Here is a 17607-nt window from a genome sequence, read left to right on the forward strand (position 1 = left end):
CCCTTGTTCTCTACTCATTTACTGCAGAGTCAAAACCTAACACTTGATATTTTTTCTGTTGTAACCTCCTATTTTATTTTATTTTATTTTATTTTATTTTATTTTATTGTTTTGTTTTGTTTTGTTTTAAAATTTGAACTAACTTTAAAGCATCAGAACTACTAAAGTTAATTTTAGTCCAATTTAGTTAAATAAAGATTTATCGAATGTTTGCTATATACCAGTCCCTGTGCTTGTTTTAGGAAGACATAAAGAATTGGAAGCCTGTGTGGTAGAGACCTTGCGCTAGAAAAATGTATTAATCTGATGGAGGCAAACAGAGCATGTAAATGGTCAAGATAGTGGCCTAATATTGGTAACTTCATTTTTATTCTGATTCTTTTTACTCTTTTTTTTTTAATCTATGACTTATTGACTCTAGACATTGTATAACTTTTTCCTTCTTATCTTTCGTTTAAATCCAAAAGAGATTAAGTGACAGTGATTTAACAGAGTCAGATTGACTCAGCCATATGATGACTTTATATATAGTCTGTTACTATTTCTAATTAATGAAATGATAATTGCGTCTTCCTATTTTCAGTTCTATAAATTTTTATTGAATATTTGGTAGGCATTATTTAAGGAGCTATAGGGAAAGAAAAATGAATGTCTGACAAATTTATAATTTAGTGGGGAAATTCATTATTTATAAAAAATAAGAGCAATATAATAAAATAATAGTTATTAAGAGTATCGTTTGCTGTGTGCATTGTAGAAAGCAAGGTAATATATACTAACTTGTTTACCTCTTGTAATAACCTGTAATAGTCCTCCAGATAGTTTTTTGACTCTCTCACTTCATGCACACTTTTCCTTATTGTCACCTCCTCTGAGAAGCTTTCCTGTGCAAACCTATTTAAAACATAAGCCCATGTAACTCTCAATGCTGTTACCTTGTGGTTTGTACTCACAGTACTAGCTATATGACATTATTAGTTTAACAGCTTATTTGCTTATTTGTTTTCCACTGCTAGAATGAATATTGAATGGAAGACTAAACAATGGGTTGTAAATGTTTAGAGTTGCAAAACAGCAAAGTTTAATATACAAAATTCAGCTTCTTTAAGCCTAAATTTCTTTATCTGTAAATGGATATAGACCTAGTGTCTGTCTCATAGGTTGGTCAAGCTGTTCATTCTTTCATTTGGTAAATATTCATTGATCTTTGTATGTGGCAGACACTCATTGTGAAATTGGGAATACGGTGAAAAATACAGTGTCTGCCCTTATGGCACTTCCATTCTAGTGGGGGAGACAATAGATAAATTAAAATTACTTTTATAATATATCATGTAATGGCCAAATTAGTTTTCTCCAAATTAAATTTCCCGACCTCATTTCTACAATCTGAACATTTTTTCCCTATTCTTTGTTATCCTCTGTTTATCCATGATGAATGGTTTTGATCTCATTCCTCCTAAAAGATTCTAATTTTCAGTGCCTCTTCTAAAGTTTGATGTTGCAGAATAACTGTATTACTCATGTATCCTGACTATGACAGGGATATCACTTTCCTTTTCTCTATCCCATTTATCAGTACAGCTTAAACTCAGGTTTGTTTTAGTTTACTAGTATACTTTGTTACTTGGTTCTTTGTTTTCCCTTCATAAAATATTACTTATGCATATTAAATATCCAATCAATTAACCTTAGATCTTTCTCATTTTAATATGTTGTTGTTGCATTTTTGTTTTTTGTTTTTTTTGTTTGTTTGTTTGTTTTTACTGTAGATGCACTAGCTGATAGGATTGGCTTATGTTCATGTATGTGTTTCCATTAGTAAAACTGCTTTTGAGACTTTGAATGGCTGAATCTCTGTGGAGATTATTAGTTAATATGACATCAAGGTCATCATTGAAATTTTGTAGCAAATTTGGAGGGATAGCTTTCCGAGGACGTAAAATATCAAGTTCAATTTTTAATAGGAGAGTTGTTTCTAGTTAATTTTTTTTATATTCAAACTCACTAAATTGGCTTTAAAGGCACCTCAACATCCTGCCTGCTTGACTGCTCCCAGTCTCAGCTTTGATTCTATACTATCATATACATTTGGATGGAAAGCAATGTAAAAGTGACTCATCCATTTGTTTGACATCCCTGGCTCCAAATCTGAGTAGGACCCTATAATCATAGCTTTCTTGCTGAGACAGGAAACATAAAGCCATGTTCTAATGTCAGTGCATTAGGTACTGTGCACCAGTTCGAGCTATATTGGACATGTTAGCCTCTGGTCCCTTTTTTCTTCCATCCATTTACTTTTCATCCTCTGGATTATCTTCCCTTATGCAAATCTCTTTTATCTCATTCATTGTTTTGGGGATAGCGCCTGTGCTTTATCTTTGAATTTTTCCTAACTCATCAGTACTTACCAACATATTGTACACAGCGGATCTTTGCAAAATCTCTGATAATGAAGAATAAACAAATACATGGGATAAAAACTATTTGGTATTAGTTTTTTTATTTATAAAAACATAAGTGTAAAAACCTTTAATTGTGTAAATTAAGAAATCCTAATAATACTGTAATAAATACCCTGGTCTACATCTAAGCCCTGTACACACAGTGACTTAAATTGTGTATTCGTGCCACACTTTACTATGTACTTGTACTGCACATACACAAATGAATGTGTTAGCCTTTATTTTTCTTTTGAAAACTGTAGATATTAGTTGACATACACAAACTCAGCTATATACTTCTCATGACTGGTCATAAATATGCTATGGAAATGTAAATTGTTTCCTTGAAGATTTTTAATTTGAAGTATTTTCTTTTTACAGTCACACAAAAAGAAGTATTAAGAATTGCCCTTTGAGACTCTGAAGGCTGAAGGTAATGTCCAGTGCTATTTTCTTGAATGGGTTTTATCTTCTTGAAAAGTTTCGTAATATTTAAGGTCTTGGGTTTACTGTATCAGGTCTTTCCTTTATTGCCCCTTAACACATTAAATATCTTTTTCTATGTCTACCTAAAAATAAACTAAAATTATAAGTCAAAAAAGAAGAACGCTTGTGTTATCTCAGAATGTCTCAGCCTAATTGGGTGTTGCTATACCTCTTCTTCCTTCTCTGTGAGAATGTATGATGGCCCTTCCCTGGTTTTGAAATCAGTTGGGAACTCTTCTGATTTTTTACCTTGCCCTTTTCTTAAATAGATTGGCTCAAACCCAAGAAGTCAGCACCCATTCCTCCTCAGGAAGAGCTTTACAACTAACTATAAGTGATAAAATGCATTTGTTGCGGGCAACAAAACTGTACGGGAAACCATGCAGATGAGATTTAGTGGCTACTCATAGCCAGAAGTCCAGAATTTCAGGCAAGAAGTTTACAATAGACTTGTGTGGCTGCATTGTGTGTAAAGAGCTCATAGGGATTGAAGAAGGTTTCTGAGACAAGAGGGGGCTGTAATTACTTTGCTTCTTACATGCATGGTTAGATCTTCCAGCGAGAATAACATGGTAGGGTAATTTATTATAGAAGAGTAAATCACGGATTACATTGGAGGGGGATGGGGCGCTGCAATCCAACCATCAGTTTTGTGAATACATACACTTAAGCATGTGTGATAGCTTGTTTTTAATTTCTTTACACCAGTGCACACCTCAAACATTCCGTTTAGCAGTGGGATATGCAAATTGTTCCAAATGCAGCAGCAGTACTTTCACCTGAATGTCAAAACTGTCAGAGAGCTTTAAATCAAATCTTTATAACATTTTTAAAAACCAGCCAGCCCCAAGATTGAGGCACCAAACTCACTGCAAAGACTTGATTCCCATACTTTCAAAATGCTCCAGTATGTCAACAGGGTAATGTCAAAGTTCTAATTCACCTGCTTTCTAATTTTAACCTTTTAAGGATTTTATTTTATTTGGCTTAATTATGATATTTTCTACAAATTAATGATAAATGCCTTGATTAATAAAACCAAATGTCAGAGAAAATGACAACTTGATGAAAAATTAATACTCCGCAATATTTTAAGTTACAGAAATATGAAACATGTACTCTTAAACCTCGTACTTCATCAGCCCTTTTTGAAGGTGGGTAGCAGCAGTATTCTTGCACATAAGTTTCTACAGCCACATGTGTAGATGCATTTTGGCAATATAATTGTCAGCTGTTGTTTTTACTAGTAGCTGTTATAGATAGAAATATATTCTTAATTTTCAATCTCTCATTTTCCTCATAATATTATTTATTTTTATTTCACAAAATCAAGGTAAACTATTTTAGGTTAGTTACAGAGGTGAAGCTACCATATTAAGCATCCAAACAGCAATGTGTGTGTGTGTGTGTGTGTGTGTGTGTGTGTGTGTGTATTTTAAGAGATCTCATGGTATAAGATGTAGTCATTGGTGATTGGATATCCGTTAGACTATTAATTCATTTGGTTATGAACATTTCAGCTGTAATATTTAGAAATTATTCAGTAAGAATATTATATACGAAGGGAGAGCACCTCTGTTTCAGAGGGAAATAGATTTTAATATAGGGATTTACTTTTTTTCAATATTTTTTTTCCTGAGGTTTCATTAAAAGACCTGAATGCCAATAAAGAGTTTTAATTTGCCTTTTTTCCTATAAACTGTCAGTTAGATTAAAAAAAAACAAAACTAAAGAACAAGAAATATGACTGTTTTTCTTCTTTTACTGGAGATCATGGAGCTAAAAGATTTTTAAAGATTCCGTGTATTTTTCCATCTTCACAAACGTCAGGATGACTTCTGGATATGAATACTTAAATATTCGATTAAATGTTATGCAGAAATGGTACTACACAGGAATTATAGTCTGTGTTGGTTTTTTATTCATATTTCACAGATGAAGCTGCCAGCCAAATGAGGGAAGGCACAATGACCTCTTCTGTGTTGTGCTTTTGTTTGGTTTGGTTGTTCAGGGATAAAAAAAAACCCACATAATACACTGTCAGTGAAATGGACACACTTTGACCATCTGTTCACATAACGACATGATGGTCATACCTATCAACAGAAATTTCTGCCAACTAATGTTAAAATCGCTTTTTGGGGATAATATGTTGGGAATTTCTACATAGGTGTTTCAGGCCTGTTGCTTTGCAAAGGAAGATAAATAGACATAAATGTTGGTCAGCATCTTTTCCTAAGGGAAAACGTTCTTGCATGGAGATTTCTAGTACTGTTTAAAACTGGAGATGGATTGTGCTGAATCTTCCTCTAGCTGGATATAGGTTTTATTGTTTTTGTGTATTGCCTGGTTCCAGACATCCAGTCTGTACTGGCAAAGCTGCTTGATGAGTAGAGGCCACCAACATCGTTGCCCTGACTGCTTACATACCTGCCATGAATAATAGATTTGTCAGCTAGTTAATCACTGCATTGTAACTGTCTCTGTTCCTTCTTAGCAGATCACTGCCCAGAGAAGTTTAAGTTCCCCTGTAACACAAAGCTTCTATTATGTGTCTATACCTGCATTTATTTGTATACCAAACATCTATTCTTCTTTTTGCAAATACTGATAAATAAGACATGTCACACTTTGTTGACAATTCTTAAATTACATGTTAAACAACATACTTTTCCCCCTTACTATATTCATCTGCCTTTCACCAATTTACTTCCATGTATGTACCAATTAACTTTATTCATTAGTAATGGGATTTGGTCAAGGAAATACTAACAGCTACCTCACAATTCACAGTTTTATAAGTTTCTCATTGAGATTCTAATTATTTGGGGTGAGTACTATAAGAGAATGTCATCCTTTCCCCAAAAATGTTTATGAACAAAGGAGAAAGACTAAAACCCAAAATAATCTTAAAAGGCTCTTGCTTGATGTTGCATTGTTTCTAGAAATGAGAACAACTGACCTAATGTTATACAGTTAGAATCTTTAATTTCAGGGAGTTGGAGTTGATAATTTAAACTTGATGCTGGTGTTAACGCATATAATGATCATCTAATGTTCTTTGAAGAATTTTATGGAATATTAAATCTGTTAGACTGTCTCTTATCCTACAGAAAAAAAAACCTGAAAATAAATATATTTCCTAATGGAGTTAAAATACATAAATTTCCAGTTTCAGTATTTATAATTTGACCATCTCTTCTCTCTAAATGACTTTTAGCCCCTTTGGAAATTGTGTTCTCTCCTTTAAGTTTACACTGCTTTATTCTGCAAGCTCAAGTAATTTGAGACCTTACTGGTTTGAAAAGATTAAGGCAGCTTCCAGAGTAGCCTACTATATAACGTAAGTACCAGTTCCTCTGAATAGGATTCATTTACCTTCATTTCCCTTGCAAGCTTGTATTTATTAATGAATAAACTACACGCATGAAACACACTGCTAAATAGATCAGTCAAAAGATACCAAGAAAAACCGTGAACATTGTCCAAGATATGTAGGGGATTTGTGTTTCTTGCCTAAATGATGATTTCATTCTTCCTCCCTATCTACCATCCCCCCTAATATCCAGGTCTCTCTTTGTATCCTTTAGTGATGACAAGATGTTTTTTATTCCTCTAATGAAGTGGGAAGCAGATTAACATGCTTTCTTCTTGGGAATTAGATTACTTATTGTAGTAGTGCTCAACGTATCTTTGTAATACTCCCCAACCCCTACCCACAACTAATTAGTGACTTTCAGAATTAGGGAAAATCTTGGTTGTGTGGTGGCTCTATATTTACCAGTGATCAAGGAAGTGTTACTAATACACTTGTCAGTATTAAAAAAGAATTAAGTAAATAAAGGGCCAGATGGCCGAGCCCAGGACCTATCAAGAACCCAGTATGTGTGGGCTGGTCCAACGGAATGACAGAAGCACATTACCAGGCTAAGTGGAATCAGAGTTAGGCTTTCACTTATAAGAAAAAGGACGTTTTTCAAATGTGTTTTCTTATGATATAGTGATTTGCATGTTTAGACCTCATTTGTAGTAGTAACATTTGACAGTATATACTTCCCTGTACATCAAGAGCTAGGAATGTTTACATACATCAGAAAAGACTCTGGGAATAGGACATAGTGGCATCAAAGTAAAGCAATTACCATGTAAGCACTTTTGCTGGTCCAGAGAAGAATCCTGCTTTGTTCTCTCATGCAAACCTATGTGTTTACTATTATAACTTACTTATTACATTTTTATTTTAATTGAATATTTATTTCCTCCAATAGACTGTATGGCTTATGATATAAGGAACCTGGTTATGTGGTGGTTTTTATAGTGTATGACCAGATGAGGATCAAATAAATATTTTCTTAGTGTTTTGTTATAATAAGAGCATTATAATAGTGGTTATAATAAGATTAATTTAAGCTGAAGAAATTGAGAAAATAAATTCCCTTCCTTTCCTATGAGTTAATTGTCTTTACATGTATGCATATATAAACATCTTGTTTCCTACTGTAATTTCCATATTTTTCATTTTCCATTTAATTTATTTTATCTTGTAACTAGGTACCATTGGAAGCTATTTTAAATCTTTTTGGTTTCTGGGACAGATAGATGGATCAGTGAATTGCTGGGTAGGTAAATTGACCAAATAGAATGTACATGCTTTTAGATTTCTCTCCCCATTGCCACACAAATAATGGAGAGAAGGTTTGCTAACCATGGGCCTCCCATCTTCCTTCTCTCCATGCCTTCTTTCCTACCTCCAGCAAATATTTGTTGAATGTCTGCTCTGTGCCAGGAACATCCCAGGTGTTAGATATAACTGCCAAACAATAGAGACATAGTCCTTATTCCTGTGAGGCTTACCGTCTAATAGGAAAATATAATAAACACATAAATAAATATTACAAACATAGATATGTAATTAAGTGACTTATTTTGCTGGACTTCTCAATTCTGGTGTGGGTTAGGGAATTTATAGTGGAGAAATTATCTTCAATGACTGTCCTTATTAATAATAGTAGATCACTTCTAGATTAAAAAAATTGCACAGGCACCTGGGTGGCTTAGTTAGTTAAGCGTCCAACTTCGGCTTGTGTCATGATCTCATGGTTCATGGGTTCAAGCCCCACATCTGGCTCCATGCTGATAACTCAGAGCCTGGCATCTGCTTTAGGTTCTGTGTCCCCCTCTGTACCCCTCGCCTGCTCATGCTCTCTCTCCCTCTCTCTCAAAAATAAATACACATTAAAAAATTTTTTTTTAAAAATGCAGGTTGGCCAAATTGTTTCAGATTATGTTTTATGGGATGGGTGGCCTTGGAATGAAAATAGATGAAGCAATATTTGCTTTAAAACATAAATAAAATGGTTTTGTAAACCAGGCTTAATATATATGATGTAGGTGTTTTCAAATCTCAGGTTGAAAAATCATGGAAATTTCTAGTATTTTTTAAATTACAAAATATTATTTCTTATAAAGATTGTTTATTAATAGTCCAGAGTTTACCTGTTAATTGGGTTATAGTAATGGTGATAAAATAGTAGCTGATCGAAATGTATATTTTTCCTTACTCTCTTTGGACATGTGTGTGGAATATTTTTGTCTTCTGATCAGGTTGTTCATTATGCTCGCTTTGGATGTGTGTACTGTTTGGCCTTCAAGCCTTGCATGCTCATTCAAAGGCATTCCAAGTCATTATGCTGGACTTCAGCCTTGTTCAGTAAAAAGGCCATTTCCTCCATCAGCTGTCCACTTGGACATACATCCTTTTTAGTCTCAAAAAGATTTTATATGCATTCAGAGTATATTAGATGGATTTGTCAAATTACTCACAGATAATCAGTTTTTTAAAGTTATAATTTGAGCTATGACCTCTCAAACTGTGAATTATAAGGTTTGACCCTTTGGTTCACTGTTTGACACAGCAGCCATTAATTATAGTTTTTAAAGGACATTTTATTTCAGTTAGAATTTGTGTTATGAAAACAGTTTAAGTATTTTTTCTTTAACTTTCAGGAATAAATGCTGACATGTAAATGTATGTGTGTGTGTTTACATATATATTTATTTATTGTATTTATATAATATATAATAATATATATTTATATATTTAATTTATAATATAAATATATATTTATATTTGAATATGCTATAATATATTGCATAAGCATGCTATAATCAAGTGTATTTATGCATATTTCTACAAGTACATTAAGTCTGTTATACATACCCATAAAGATTTTTCTATAATAACCTGTGAGTTAACACAAAGATCAGACTCATTTTATATAACTCTGGTATCAGGAGGAGACTGACTTTTTATTTATGTATGTTTATCACGGTGATGGAGACCTTTTTATTATTTGAATCTAGGCTTTTTTCTTTTCCTTAAGCAAGGGTACAGAAGTGGGTACCTACCTATGAGTGGCCAGTGTCTGACAGTAACTTGAAAGTCCTCTAGATGGTTCAAAGTAGCTTGATGGGGAAGAATATAAACTAGTCAGGTGGTTTTCACAGATGTGCATAGCTCAGAGTACTGAGATTTTCTGAAAAGGACATAGCAGAAAGGTCTGTTTAGCTAAGTGTAGAGAGACATCCAGATGTATGGATCTTTTTCTGATTAAGTATATAGCTTAGAATGTATTCTTTTTCTTTTAGACCCATGAGTTTGTGATTTTTAAGGAAATGTTTACCTCTTTTTTTTTCTGAAAGCAAAAGTAAAGGCAGTATATACCAACTAAATGTAGAATTTTTAAGAGGTAAAAAATTTATGAAACTAATTCAAAGCAAATTTTTATTTCACTAAGTACATTTGATCATTTTCAGATTTCTCAGGGATATGAATACCAGCTTTTCTCCCCACTAGCTTCGATTAATATATAATCAAACAATCTTTTAGATGGACACATTTTAGGAATTTTATTTTCCCATAGCAAATCATTCATTTTTTGAACTCAATCTAAGGGCTTATAAACACATTATAGGAGTTATTAAATTTGAAAATAGTTTTTAGAGATCAGTAGACTGAGAAAATTTCAGTTTAATTTTCAAGTTTTATACTGACCTCACCATTGTTTGATAAAGATTCACTTTTTCCTATTCTTCATATTACTTAAAAGCTAGTACAGGATGACATTAAAAATTATTTTTAATTAGGTCCCAGTCCACTTTTTGAGCCCCTAACTTCTAAAGTCCTCTCCTGCTTTTCCCACCTTGCCTCACCTTCTTTCCCTAAGCACATAACTCTTCCTGCCCACACTGCACTGTTTGCTGTCTTAACACGCTATGTTCTGTCATGTTTTATGCCTTTGTTCTTACAGTTCAGTCAGCCTGCTGTGGCCTTTCATGTGGCCCACAAAATGCTGTCTTTACCCTCTAATACAGAGTCAACACATACTTTCTCAGTGTTTCCTTCACATTTGCTCACATAAGTATAACACTTCTAACACTGTCTCATAGTTAGTTTTTAGTGATGCCTGTCTCCTTTCTCAGATGATAAGCTTCTTGAGGGAAGGGAATATGCCTTCTTCATTTTTGTGTTTATCTCAGACCAGGTATTCAATAAATTTTTCTTGAATTGATTTGTCTGTCAAGGGAATCAGAGAAACTATATTATCAGTTGTACTCAGAATTTATCTACAACAAAAACATAGCAAAAAGGGATCCTTTAAAAAATATGTGTACTAAGTTTCCTTTGTGTCACTGCATGATTTCCTTTAGGTCTGAGTACTTGTTTTGGTGTTTATTTCTGTAGCTCAGTAAGGAAATAAATGTTGTGTTCTATATGCTGGTATGCCTACAGGCATAAAGTTAAGTACAACTTTAAGACAAAAAACATTTATTAGGAAAAAAAAAAGAGGAACAAACCAGTGACTTGTCAAAGCAGTTTCAGATCTTCACATGTGAAATAACATGAAGTCTTAAGAGTGTTTAATGCTCTATGATTTTATAGTAACCATTATTGATGATTGTACTTAGTTTGAAACAGCTTTGTATATGTAGAGACTTATCCAGGATCTGAAATTTAGGCAATATTAGCCTCTCAAATGGATCTGTTTGGAAAGCATTATAAAATAATAGCTCCCTGCCCAAAGAAAGATGCTGCTGTATTCAGGCTGCACTCATTTAATGGTGTCTCAGCTGAAACAGGTGCCTTACTTGCTTTGTTCTCTAGAAGCAGCTTTATAGATTTAAGCACTGAGTATACAGTACACAGTGGCACTATTAACAAATCAGAATGAGGCCAAGGGAAAACTCATCTAGGATCCACACACCTAAATGCAGTTAGTAAACAGAGACACTAACTCTCATTAAGCATAATTAAACCTAATATTGACTGTAAACTGTTACTTACCTTAAACTTCTCTGTAGAGAGTGTGGAAAGGGATTAACCTAGCAGATTGGGACATTAATTACTACCTCTTTCACATTAAAGTTACCACCAAGAAGGGCTATATTCATAAATAAAACATAGAAGGGATTGAGAGACTGAAAATATGTAAATTTACTTTATAAAAAGGAAAGAAAAGCCTAAATTAAAAAAAAAATAAGTGAGCTGTGAGCGATGCCAGCCCCAGCAAAATGGAACTCTGGCTAATTACTACAAAGAAATAGGCTGAAATAATCACAGAAATGTGTCCTTGCCTTCTGACTGACAGAATCTGCTTCACAGGAGACTCCAGTTCAGCTGAGTCCTCTCTTTTTCATGCGTAGCTCCCTCCACTGCTGAATCTAATGTAGGGTTTGAGGAGTCGATGAAGGGACTTGGGAGAAATAGAATTTCTTTCATACCCACCCCCCCAGTCATTTATAGCCCTTTACTTATGAAATTGATTATAATGATTATATAAATGTTGTTTGATTTGTCAGCAAGAAGGCATAGTGCTGTTTTTTGTTCAGTCAAAATGGTCTGGTAACTGGTCTCCTGCTACTATTTAATAATCTCCTTCTTGGGTGCAATCTAAAGAGTATGTTGTGAAGGATATAAAAATGTCAGCTAAATTTAAGATCGACTGTTAAGTTTTTATATTATGCTGCTGCCCCAAGAGGGGAGGCCAGGATCTGGGAGATAAGAATTTAAAGAGAAAAGCAAAGTAATGACAATACAAACTTATCTACCAGCCTCAGAATTGTCTTCAAAATCTGTCAGCCTGTCTTGCTTGCTGTGAACGTATTCTGTTTTCAAATACCTGTTTCCTATTTCCTTTCCAATAAGGAACCATACTCTGTACTCATTTCTGGACTTTCTTATTACTTCACCAGGGTGCATTTCTAATTCATGGAACTGAGTCTGACCTAAAACCTTTCTTATGGTTGTAGAATTAAACCATAGTTTAGGTTTAACATATTAGGCTCCTAGTTAGGTCTTAGTGCTGTCATGCTAAATTTTATCTTTCAGGAGCTCATGAGCACCAGAGCAATATAGTTGTTGTGCATGTGGAAAAGGGAGCCTAGAGCATGTATTAAGCCCGGAGCATGTATTCATTTTTTTTTTTTTTTAGAGGATGTGAGGCTTAATTTTAGAATAAAACCCTTAATTTTTTCCCCTGAATTTAAAGCTAGTTTCACAGCTCACGAGATGAACTAATGAAACAGAAATAATTAATGGACGAAACTCTATCCTTCATTTCCCCCATTGAACAAAAATTCACAAACTGGTTGGATGACAGAGGATGAACAAAAACAGTGAGAGTAAGAGTACTTCTATCCTCTGTTCTTGTAACAATCGTGACATTACGAAATAACCATAACAATGGCACTCTTATTAATCAGACATATTTATACAGAATTAGTGTTGGCTTCTGCTCTATATTACCTTTAGTTTTACATGAACTTTTATTATCTGTGCATATCAAAAGAGACATGGTGAATGAACAAAGAAGCCCTGTTATGAGACAAGTATTATTTGACATTTTGGGAAGCTCTTATTATAGGGTTTCCTCCTAAGTGAGAACAACGGGAAGGTTGTCATTAGTTGCACTATTACAGACATTCTGGATTGTTAAAAACAGAAATGGAGCCCACTTTTTTCCTTGAAGAAGATTCATCAATTAGAACAATTCCAATGATCCAAGACTTCTGTGACTTTCCCCCCACACCCAGTCTTTCTCATTTCATCATGTGAAACAGTGAGCCTATAGGCATCTCTTAAGATCATTGTTTTCTCTTTGTTTACAGAGCTAGTTAGCTGTATGGTTCTCTTATTTTTTTTTTTTAAGATGCATTTTAGATTTCTGGAAAATCTCTGATTAAACCAAAATGCAGAAGTCTTGCAAGGTCGATAGCCCTACTGCAAACCGGATGGATGCCTTTTATTTTCCATCCTAATAGAGAGAAGCTCTGAGTAAGTTCTTTTGAGGCCTTCTTTCCTGGCTTATGACAGGTCTGACTGGGAATTATGGTGAAAAAAGCATGATTATGAGTAATATTGAATCTCCTCTTAAAATCATTGGGCCTGGACTTTTATATTGACCAGTGGTCATGTTTTTGTTTTTGTTTTTGTTTTTTTGTTTTTTCTACAGCTTGGGATAAAATTTGAAGTCCAAAGAATAAAAATAACACTGTTGAAAAGAGAATGGGTGAGTCACTACAGTTGCAATGCATCAGCTGCCTGAATAAGAACAGTGATTCTCAAAGTGGAGGGAGTAGAGGTGGAATCACCACCTGTGGGGTCTTTTCAAATGAACCCCCTCAGGTTGACAATTATTGGTGTAGACAATTGTCTAAGAGCCAAGATACTAGAAATTGATAATTTAGCTGCTATCATTCCTTTGAAGTTTAAATAGAGAGAACAGAATAAAGATTTTTTTATTGCAGTATTTCCCTGTACCCTCTGTTATATCTTCCTATCTTATGTTAACAGACACTGAGTTTGGGGGTTCAGTGAAAAAAAACAACAAACCCCCTAATAACATATAAATGTTAAGGAAGACAAAGGGGCTGCTAATTTGGGGGTTTAAACACCTGTAAAAGCAACAGGTGCCTGGGTGGCTCAGTCAGTCAAGCATCTGACTCATGGTTCATGAGTTCAAGCCCTGCATTGGGCTCTGTGCTGATAGCATGGAGCCTGCTTGGGATTCTCTCTCTCCCTCTATGTGTGTGTGTGTGTCTCTCTCACTCTCAAAAAAATATAAACATTAAAAAAAATGAACACTTGTAAAAGAACGCCAAGTTTTCTGAATGAGACACACACACACACACACACACACACACACTCATTAAACTCTTTTTAATCACTCATCTATCCTGCACAGCAATAAGAAAGGACGAAACTGTTTTGTACCATAAAACACTTAAACTGAATCCTTTTGAAAAAGGATTTGTTTTTAATTTCTAATTATTTCTATTATACAGTTTAAATAGGATGCTAGAAGGATAGGCAAAGTGATTTAATTTGTGGCTATTCTACTACCTCTAAGCAGGAGGATACTTAAAACCTATTTAAAACAGGAGAGATCATCCTTGTGTGGAATCAGGATATTCCTTGGCTGTGAATTCTAGGATGAAATGTTTTCTCATTATGGGGGCATTCACCAAACCCTTTATTTGACAGGATCACTCTCTATACCTTTCTTGATTTTTATAAGGCACTTATTGCCTAATCAGCACTGAAAGTGGTTCAAAGCAGTATATATTTTCACATTTCTTAAATCCCACACCAGATTATGAAGTGTGGGAGCAAGGAATGTATTATTTATAACTTCGTATCCTCGTTAGTGCTTTGGATTTTGCAGGTATGTAGTGCATTTTTAGGTGATTCTTGTTTTTAATGTGGACAAGCTGAGGTTAGTGAAGAGAGTCACCAAATTGAAAGGTAATTCAGTGAACTTTTTTTTATATCAGAATATGATTCATCCTAATTTTCAAATACATAAAATTTTCAAGGAAATAAGTTCACCTGTGACTCCCAAATCACTAGTTTCCCCTAGTAGCCAATTATGTATATCCCACCTATGACCTCATCTAAAGCTAGTATACTCTGGGTTTGTACTATGTCTTTAGTAACAAATCCATCCTTTCATTCACTTAAAAACATTTATTAATGCTAACTATTTGTGAAGCATACAGATGAAAATATAGGGTGGCTGCTCTCAAGAGACCTGTGGGCTGCAGAGGTCTCAAATATAGTAGAATTCTGTAAGTATTAATAACTTAAGAGGGGCCTAAAAAAGTTACTATGGGAACATAGTAGGAGATCAAGGAAGAATTCATAAAGATAATACTTGAATGGAGGTTTGAAAGGTGAATAGTAGTTTGATACATGAAGGTGAGGGGGGCACTGGCCGTATTGGGGAATGTTCTGGGAAAACGTAACAGTATGCAAGGAAGCCCAAAGGAATGGGAAAGCCTGACTGATTCATCTGTGTCTTAGTGTGGAAGTAAGAAGTAAGGCTAGATGGGTAATGTTGGTCAGATTAAAAAAGGCCATAAATCCTACACTAAGGAGATCGGATATCCTATCACTGTTGGTAAGTCAATGGAAGATGAATGTTAAGATGATATATTCAAGAGTGTGGAGATAAAATCTATACCACATAATAATCAAATAGATACGGAAGGTGGTGGAGCAGTCATGAATGAGTCAGTTTCCTGGCTTTGTGAGTTTTAGTGTCATTTATAAAAAGATAGAAAATGCTATTAGCTACTACCTTCTCTCTTTTCCCAAATACACTCATTTCTCCAGAGATGTTTATCCTGTCTGTTTTCATTTCCTCACCAATACACTAGTCAATTCACCTTGTCTGTTTCAGAGACCTCTATCACTTCAACAAACTAACTCTTATTGAGATCTCATTGGACATTTGACCTTGTGGAAGTAGTCACACTTCCTTCTTTTTGAAATGCTTTGCACCCTCATTTTCCATGGCCTCATACTCTCCTGATATTTTCCCTATGCTCTTTATTATTCCCTGATACCTCGTTTGCAGTCTTAGTCTCCATATCCAGCTATTGAATGTTGGTAATTATCAAGGTTAGATTCAAAGCATTTCTGTTGATGCCCAGCATTTGGGGCATCTTTGTAGCCACAACACATTGAGATGTTTTTGGAAAATGTACCATAATTCTTTCAAAGTTCTTTTGGGAGGACCGCATTTCAAAGATTATGGTTAAATACATATTCTTTTATTCTTTATTACTAAGTAATGTGTAATATTCAACACATGCCCATAGGGGAACTCATATGGTAACTTTGGTTGTAATTGTATATCTTATAAAATCTTACTGATGTTTATGTTTTAACCGTGGGCAGTTGTTAATCCTCATTGAATCTTAGTGTCTTTCTTTTTTAATGTTTATTTATTTATTTTAAGGGAGAGCAAGCAAGTGAGCACTGGAAGTGCAGAGAGAGGGAGAGACAGAGAATCCCAAGTAGGTTACATGCTGTCAGCACAGAGCCGGATGTGGGACTCAAAGCCATGAACCCATGAGATCACAACCTGAGATGAAACCAAGAGTTGGGTGCTTAAACCACTGAACCACCCAGGTGCCCCAGAATCTTAGTTTCTTAATCAATAGTATATGGGGAGCCATCCCAGCTCTTTAAGATTTCATGATGCCGTGGTTTGCTATTTTACAATCTGAAGAAGTTAGTAAAGTCTAAAGGATATTCAGATGACACTTTGAATTCCATATTCAAAGTTTATATAAAAATGTTTGTCTTTTCCACATCTACATTTCACACATTGCTTCCTTTATTTAAGGTAATTCCATGCTTATGGAAATACATGTTCTTAATTCCATGTTTGCTTAAAAATACTTTAGACAGTTTTGCCATGAAAGTTTATCAAAAACTTTTTGACAATCTGAATAGATTATGTATTCTGGTTTCTATACTTGCAGATATTCATTTAATACCACAAGAAGTCCAGGTATGAAGTGTTCAATTAACTCCTGGGGGTAAGCTTTGTAGGTATCTTACACTTTTGTACATATTTCCCTTGTTTGTGTTTGGTTACCCACATTGCTTTTAAACCTGTTTTGTGTGATTGGTTGACATTGCCAGTGTACTTTCAGTACTCTGTGAAAATGGCCACTTTAAGTACATATTAAGTTAGATATTCACAGCACAGTTTTATTTTTGGTTGGTGCCCATTTGATGCTAATGATTGATCTAGATCTAGCTTATTAATTAATTTTAAAATGACCTTTGTATTTGTCATTATTTTGAAACTAGAATCTGCTAATTTGTGTGCTCTAAATATACTTGAGGTGTGGGAATCAACTTAATGTTTTCCTACTCTGTGTGTGTGTGTGTGTGTGTGTGTGTGTGTGTGTTACCTACATATTTTTGTTATCAATTTAGTAAAACTAATCTTTAAATTTTCCTACTTATTGGTAGTTAATTTATTACGTTGCCATACAAAAAACCAAAGAACTGAAACAACAACAAGAGAAAACACACTTCGTATTGGTGTTGCTGTTCCTTGCAAATGTGGCCTCATTTTCCTTACTTAGGTTCCTTACGCAATATCTAATGGAAGGTTTTTTTTCTCCAATTGGATAGTTTTTACTAAACACTTGCAATGTGTAATCTACCTGGATTATCCCCTCCGGCCTTCCACTACGTGGCCTAATTTTACTCATCTGAGCAATCTTTCCATTTAAAAAATAAATGGTCTTTCTCTCATATTTCTTTGTTCATTTTATCATTTAAACATATAGTGTGATAGTCTCTATTTCCACTTTT

The 17607-nt window shown here is 34.4% G+C and overlaps 1 protein-coding gene across 37 annotated transcripts in view; it reads left to right on the forward strand.

Annotated features, from left to right (window-relative positions):
• ZBTB20 (zinc finger and BTB domain containing 20) overlaps nt 1-17607 on the forward strand; it is a 777866-nt gene that overhangs the window by 149362 nt on the left and 610897 nt on the right. For 27 of the 37 annotated variants that reach the window (XM_058732419.1, XM_058732427.1, XM_058732425.1 and 24 more), the window contains one exon: nt 2826-2877. The gene's annotated coding sequence lies outside the window, so the exon portion shown is untranslated. Of the gene's footprint in view, nt 1-2825; nt 2888-13441; nt 13499-16760; nt 16827-17607 lie in introns of all 37 variants that reach the window. The other 10 variants (XM_058732431.1, XM_058732426.1, XM_058732422.1 and 7 more) reach the window with 3 other exon arrangements.

The sequence above is a fragment of the Neofelis nebulosa genome, chromosome 5 (genome assembly GCF_028018385.1).
Source record: "Neofelis nebulosa isolate mNeoNeb1 chromosome 5, mNeoNeb1.pri, whole genome shotgun sequence".
In the NCBI taxonomy this organism is placed as follows: domain Eukaryota; kingdom Metazoa; phylum Chordata; class Mammalia; order Carnivora; family Felidae; genus Neofelis; species Neofelis nebulosa.